Here is an 8,098-nt window from a genome sequence, read left to right as displayed (position 1 = left end):
GCTATGTTTCGTGTTTTTTTTCCGTATTTTGGTTTTTATTACTGGAAACAGTCGTTTTGTGAATCATCAAGGATTTGAGTTTAATTTTGTTGATGATTGATTATTGGCTTTAAGTTTTTGAGATTCAGTGAATTTTTTCAGAAGTTCTATTTTTAAGAGTTTGTCACAATTTCTTTGTTTCAAATTTGTTTTAAGTTTTGGAATTTTTACTTTTTAATCGATACAGGAGGATAGCTTTTTTCTTTTTTGTAACTCGAGAAAGTTAAATAATGAAGTGTATTTGTTTTTCCTCTTCATTTTTTGTTTGATTCTGAAATTCCAAAAATCAAGTAGTATTTTTGTTTGTTTTTTCTTACAATGTGTCTGTTTTCTCAACATTATAGAATGTATGAATCTAGCGTTCTCCTGGCTCCTATAATTGTATTGGCTCTTCTTTTTTCAGTTGTTAACAAATAAAATGTAAGCTTTTTGTTGGATTGATTTTTGTCTTTTCTTTGGTTTGCAATGGATTTCCTTCAACTTAATGCAGCACTGCGCCTTCGCTGGAATTCCTTCTCTAAAAATTTGATTGAATACTACTTTGCGGCCTAGGTATTGTTTTCAAACAATTTTTTTGCCGTTGAATGTTATTCTTTTTCAATGACAAATATAATTTTTGCAATAGTATCAATTCATTTTGTGTATCATATCTCTAACAAGAGAGAGGTAGATTTTATCTTTGTCTTAATTGCAGTGATTCAAAGTCGATTGGTTTTTCTGAGTCCCTAATTTAAGTGTTCTTTCCTTTGAAAAATTCGGTTGAGTTTCTAAGACTTTTTTGGGTATGAGAAGTGATTGGGGATTTACATCTTTTCAAGATAAGCTGCATGAGTTCTTTAATGACAATTTTTTAGCCATGTCATTTCTTTGAGCCTATCAGCTATCCTAAGATTTCTGGCCATTTTTAACGATATCAATTGTTTTTAGAAATGTGAAATTTTGCGTCATTTCTCGTGGTGACATTGGTATAAATTTAGGCATGTTTTTGAATCGAAACTGAAGAGGTGAGAGAGATAGTGTTGCAGAGGAAAAGTAATGGTTTAAGTTGCATTTAGTTTTATTGTGGAGCTCAGATTTTTCGGGTCGCTTCCGGAATTCTTCAGTCGGCTGTGAGCGAGCAAAGAAACTGGAAGTTCAGGTAGTGAAAAAAGCTAAAAATTATTCCATTGATCAAATTCGAAGAGCGGAGAAAAGAGTTGATGTTTTGTACATACCTTCTGAAGGAGAGCGAATAACGTAGGTGTGAAAAGGTTTCGCTATGCGAGTGAAGTTTTGTTCTTTTTCTTCTGCTTTTTAGTTTTAGGTTGTTTATGTTGTCCAACGAGTGATTGTAGACAAGAGTAATTCGGCTTGTTTTGATGGCTTTCAGAAGTTTTTGTAATTAACGAGAGTTTAACGCTTATTTGAGGGTTTTTCAACTGAATTTTATCGTTTTGAATTGTATTGTGCCGTTTTATTGGTTAATGAAATAAAGCCGCGTGCTTGTAGGCTTGGTGTACTACAAAGGATACAAGTTTCTCTTTGTTATAAATGTGTCTCTTTCAGTGATATTTGACAAAAAAATGGGACAATTTACACACTTTTCATTTTTTTCTCATTTTCTCTTCTTTCAAATAGATATATGTGACATCATTTCCGCTTGGCCGATTTTGGTTAGATTTTCATCGCATGGAACAACGTTTTTTATTTGTATGTGTACTTGTACTATATGATAAAAATGAATTTTCCTAATTTTTCTTGTTAATTTTATTTTGGCAAAACTTTCTTTTGTTGCTTGACATAATATTATTGTTTTCTCTGCATTGATGCATTCTGCAAAGATATTTTTGAGGGTTCTTCCGCGGGATATGACTTGGATTCGTATCCGGTATTCTTCCGGCTATGTTTTTTTTAGCTGGGCAAGTTTGTTCATGACTTGAGTATTGACTTTTCCTTTCGAACATTTACCTCTGTTTTTGATCGCTGACTACTGTTTTTGAACATTGGACAGTAGCTTGTTCAATTTGTAATGTATAGTAATTCAGAAGTGATGGTAAAATTGACGTTTGACATTTTTCAGTGGCATTTCTCGCAAAAATGTCTATGAACGGGCAGTTTAAAGAGGACAGTAGTCATCCCTCTAGCTTAGTTCTGTTAAGAAACTTGTCTTGTTAATGGCGGTGATCGTTTTAATGCAACTTCAGAAAAGTAATGGTTTCAAATTTTATTCCAGCTTTTCTTGCTATTTTTGTTATGCCTGTTTTGTGGTTTCAGTAGACAGTTGACTGATTTCTTGTGATGGTCAATTTTTTTATTTTAATCGTAATAATATTCAATGTATTTCCATTTTATTGATGTTAACTGTTGAAAAATTTCAGTGACGTTTCATTTTTTGTCCTTATTTTCCTAATTTGGTGATTTACTTGGCTGAATTAAAAAGTTCAAGGGTCGAAAATTTGCTATTGAATTTCATGAAAGTGTTTTTGGGTTAGTTACTTTGTGTCCATATAAAGGGATATTTGATGTAGGTTTTCTAAGACTAAAGTGGGCTTGACAGTCAGGATTGTTTTGGTTAAATCAGACTTTCCGTTGATATTTTTGTTTGGTTTTGATCACCTCTAATTACTTGGCTGGATTACTTGGTGTAAACTCTGCAGCAGAACTTTTTTTTGAAAACATGTAAATTATTCTTATTGTAACCCTAAAGTTAGATATTCACATGCTTTCAATTTTAAATAAATTAATCACAGTATCAGTATTGTTATTACTATGATAATAAAGTGTGGTTGTTCGTTCTCCTACGTAAAAAATAGAATTGAAGGCTCCTATTTGTCTATTAACGGGTACTTTCTTGTGCTGATCGAACAAACTAGGTTAAAACATTCTTGAAGCACGTTTCACTGTTAAAAGTTCTTTTTGGTAGAGGGCATTTTGTTTCATTTTGAACGCTTTTCAAGATCAAAGGTTTGTTACTCCACTTCGTTTTCGTTCTGTTGTCTAATAATTTGATTTGTTCTCTTGTTCTGTCTAGCTTTTTGACTAATAGTAAACATTTTAATATTTTCGGATGTTTTCCAGTGTCTTATATCTGTTTGTAGCTTCATTAAGCTAACTTTTGAGATAAACAATTAGGCTGGCAGGATACGATCCTTAATGAGAAGATCAGTGGAGTGGTAAACTTTTTGTCAAAAATAACAAGCTTTTATTCCCCAGTTAATTTGCCTGTTTATGCGTTTTTTGATTTTGCTGTAAGAGTTTGAAGGACTGTTCCACTGAAAGAAAAAGAGTACAACTGACTGGAAAACATCAACTCTTACTTTTAATTTAAAGGAATTTGATTTCTGAAACGATACAAAGAACGAGTTGCATTAACCATTTTGCTTAAGTTTCAGTTCAGGTGATTTAAGCTGGTTTGATAACTTCACCTTTAAAAGTACAGTTAGATCCGAATTAGTATTTGTAAAGAATAACTTCTGCTTTATTTTCATTTAATGTGAGTTGATTTCCTGTCAGGGATTTGTCTGCTTGTTCTATTGTTTTTTTAAAAATTTTTAATGGATTATTTTTACTTTCAAATTTGCATATTATAATAGTGTCATCCGCAAATTGAACAATATCATTTTCACCTTCCAGTTTTTCAGAAAAATCGTTGACATATAACAGAAAAATAAGAGGCTCTAACACAGATCCTTGTGGAACACCATGATTAATAGTTATTTTATCTGATAAGTCCTTACCCAATTTTTGCGCACTGTGTTCGATTTGTGAGAAAAGATTTGAGAAGTAAAATCGTTAAGAGATTGAAATTTTCAACTCTTGAGAAAGATTTTGTGTCTAATTTAATTGAAAGCTTTTGCAAGGTCCAAGAACACAGCGCCTGTGTCGTGTCGCGGTTGTCTTCCATATTTCCTATTTTTTTTAAATAAAGTAAAGCACAGCATCAGTAGATGACTTTCTAGATTGGAGGCCGAATTGTTTTCTGTTCAAGAGTGCATATTTTTCAAGATATTCTACTAACTGATTTCGTAAAAGTCTTTCGAAAACTTTCGCAAAAGTTAGTGTTACGGAAATTGGACAATTTGTTAAAACAGAAACATCTTTTTTAAAAAAAAATTGGTGTGATGTGTGCATTCTTAAGATTTTTTGGAAAATTTTTTGTCTTCAAAACAATCGTTTGAATCTGTCAGAATTGAGCCTGAAGATAATTGTAATTATTTCCACCGTCTTTGTTAAAACTCAATATGACTTACCTTCGGTTCCGGTACTCTAATATGTCAGCATATTTTGCGGGGCTCAGATGTACTTAATCAAAATTGTCATCTATAGCCGCGTGGTGCTTCTACAATATTCCCATTTGAGTTTAATGCCAAATTGAAATCAGTGCAGTCTATTTATTTATTTGCTTTGATCTGTTGTATTGCTGTTTACCTCTTAGTTCTTAGTACTTTTAATATTCATTATTGTCTTCTTTTATTAGTTAGTTTTTATAAATTTCTCAATCATTTCAGAATGCTTTATTAATTTTGGAAGAGAATTTTGTAGATTCTTGAAGAGAAGTGTTATCCTAACATTGTTTTGTAGAAGTGAGCTTCAGCTATTTGAAAGCCGTCATGATGGTGTCAAATTTGTGTCATCTTTTCACTGTTAAATCTTTCTAGTGACCTATATAAGCTCTAATAACGTCATTAACTCCCGGAGTATTTACTGTCTGTGCCCCCCTCACACTCAAGTGCCATATGCATAATGATTTACTATGTAATGAAATGTGCTCTGTAACTGGGGTTGCATAACGTACTGAAGATTCAATGCCCTATAGTAAACCTCTTGGCCGCTACTATCCTCCTTGGGTTGAAAATAGGTTAGAATTTTAAAAAATGGAGGGAGCAATTGGTCGACATTAATCGCTTATGTTAACGGTCTGTGAAGTTAAATACGTGGCGTGTGGCGCTTATGATTATTTCTAGATATGAGGAGATGTTACTGGTAGGATGTCCCAAAAGTGAAATTCAGAAGAATTGCAGTAGATTGCAGGAGTAATTAAGCAACTCAGATTAAGCTTTTTCTGGGAAGAAGTTCTCAAGTTGTTTCGATGGCAACAGATGACGGAATTTTGGTTTTTGGGTATTCTAGCCCGAAAAAAATTAAAATTTTGAGAGCCTTTTTAGGGCAAAACATCCTTTACATTGCACGAAGGGGATTTTTTATTCTTTATAATTGATTATGTCGCTCTGGAAAATTTCGATTGCTTGATAATTTTTAAGATTTGAAGATAAATTTAATCGCAAAGCAGTTATTGAAATTTGATTCTTCTCATTTCTTCACAATTGTATATGGTAACGGCAGAAGTACTTAATTTTGTTTGACCTCTATGTAATCAAAAGTCTCATCGCCTGTGTTTTTTCGCGTACACAATAGAGCTGTTTTCAATAGTGATGTGAAACTTTTTATGGAAAATTTGTATTTGACCGTTTTTAATTTTTTCGTACTTCATATGCTTGTTGTATTGGTCTCAATTGACAGTTGATCGTTTACTTTCAAAATTCAATCGGAAATTGCGCCAAAATTTTATTTCAAGCCCTCTAGTGACATATTTCAGCTTTTTATTATAGCTGCGAAGCTGTAAGCTGAGCGTAATTATTTTGCGGTGCTCTTGTTTTCTTACAATTCAAAGATTTTGAATTAGATTGGGGCGCTGTCTTTTTTTACGACTTGAAGAGGAGTATGGAGAAGTCCTGTTTTTAAATCACTTTAGTTGGAGTGAATTTTGAAGCAGCAAATGAAACGCGTGAAAAATTTTAGAGTGGTTTGGGTGCTGAAGAAAATTGAAGAGTGGAGCGAAAAGAGAGTGGTTTTTTGTTCATTCCGCTGTTTTCGAGAGAGCGAGAAATTGAGGTGTGAAAAAAATTTCTGTAAACGAGCGAAATTTTGTGTTCACGTGCGGCTTTTTAAAACCGTTTTTTGTTAATTTTTTTGGTTTAGAAGTCTGAGTATGATATTTTGTGATGATAATAGTGGTTCGTAGGTTTCTGGTCATTAATAAGAATTTTATACCATTTTGATGGTTTTTCAGCTATTTTGCTGAATTTTAGGCGAATTTTAGCAAATTTTTGCGTTTTGTTTTGTTATAATGCTTTGTGTGGGCTTTGAATAGACGCGTATTAGTTACTGAGTCTTTAGGTACCAAGTGATTACAATTTCTTAGGTTTTAAACGATTTTTTTTGTTTAGAAAAATGGCAATAAACTGAAAATTATTTAATTATTTTTCATAATTTTTTGCTGTTTTTCGCTTTTTTCTAAACTTAAACATTTTCCAGCCCATTCGGCTTTCCTATTGTTTTAGAAGTTTTCCAGTACTATATTCGCTCCAATTAACGTTTTTTCTTCTATGTGCTCCCGTGAAATAAAAAAAGCTCAAGTTTTTCTATGATTTTTTTCAAGTTGTTTTTAAATGCCAATTGTGTTTTTCAGTTTTTTATAGCATTTGAGGATGCCTATTGTCCAAATTAGTCGTTTTTGATGCGTTTTGATGATTTTGATTTTAGTTTTGAGTCATTTTGTTAAAGATAATTGAGTAATTTTTTTGAAGATTTCCGCGAATTTTTGTTTTTTTTCGAATTTTTGCTGAAATCTTCTGATTGTCTGCTTTTTGCTAATTTTTATTGTTCTAGTTTTTGATAGGAGCTTTTCTAGAGGGTTGGTGGGATTAAATGGAGTGCACTTTTCAATGACAAATATAACTAACTTTTCTTAATCTCTAACTTTTTTCTATTTTTTTCGCTCTTCGTTTTTACTTTTATAAATGGACAATGTGGATTGGTGGACGCTTGACCACATGTAGTATTAAAAGGTTTCTTGAAATAATGGTTTGAGTTCAGCATAATGGTTATTGATGCATAATTTGTGGCCAATTTTTTTAAATTTTTTTTACAGAGAATATTTTTGGTTTTGTTTTTCATTTCCTTTCTTTTACCTTCGTTTATTCTACTTGAAAATTTTGTGTTGGGTTTTTGTCTCAGTTTGCAGTGATTCAACGAAATAAAACTAAATCTATTGCATGGGTTTTCGCCAAAAGTAGTTTTTTTAAACTTGCAACTCAATGTAAAATTTTTAGCACGTGCTTTATCGTCTTTTCTGGTCAGTTATTTTTTCATTGTTCTTTTTCATTTTCTTGTTTTAAAGTGACAAGTGTTATTCAGTAGGATGAGCATTGTGTTAGTTATTGTGGTGAATCAGTAGAATAAGTTTTATGTTTGTTAGGGGCGTTAATTTACTGCCGGCAAATTTAATCAAAGTGGACTAAAGTAGCTTATTTCGTGCCGATTTTGATGAAAAGGGCTGAATTTTGAAATTTTTATCCAGAATTTGTGACCAAAAAAATTAGATCAAAATAATCAACAAAGCTTGTTTGTCTTTAAAAATAAAATCAACGATACTATTCTTAAAAATTTTAACAAATTTGTTCAAAATTGACGAAAATTTAGGCAAAATTTCGGAAAATGTGAATAAAAACAAAGTGAATTCACTACTTTTCTCAGAATTTTAAACCTCGATAACTCCCTGTAGAAAACGAAAATTTAAAAAAAACCTGTTTAATTCCATATTCTACGCTGGACGAGCTTTCTAATGATACCAGTCTCAACTCTCTACGATGAATATATCGATCGGCGAAAATTGACTGAACAATAAAAACCCATTTGAGTATATAGGAGTCGGAACAATTAAATTCCGACGGCTAATTCAAGACAAGGATTGGCGTGGCATACGTCTCAGAATGTTTTGACATACGTCTCAATTTGATCAAAATTTCTAGTTCTGAGACGAAAAATTCTTTTGACTATCAATTCTTCAAAACTCAAACTGAAATTCAATTATTTTGGAACCCACGTGTTGATGTACTTTTACCAGATAAAGCACCAATTTTGTTATCAATATTTTATAATATGAAACAGACTTTCAGAGAAACTTAAAGTTTAAAAAGGGCAGCAATTGAAAAGGTAGCGAAGAAAATGACATCGAAAAATGAGTCAAGTTTTGTCTGTTTGGCAAGAGGTTAATACCGGAATTTTTCATTTCATGTGT

Source organism: Convolutriloba macropyga, chromosome 9, assembly GCF_964194025.1.
Source record: "Convolutriloba macropyga chromosome 9, txConMacr16.3, whole genome shotgun sequence".
Classification (NCBI taxonomy): Eukaryota; Metazoa; Xenacoelomorpha; order Acoela; family Convolutidae; genus Convolutriloba; species Convolutriloba macropyga.
Note: the sequence above shows the minus strand (reverse complement) of the source record.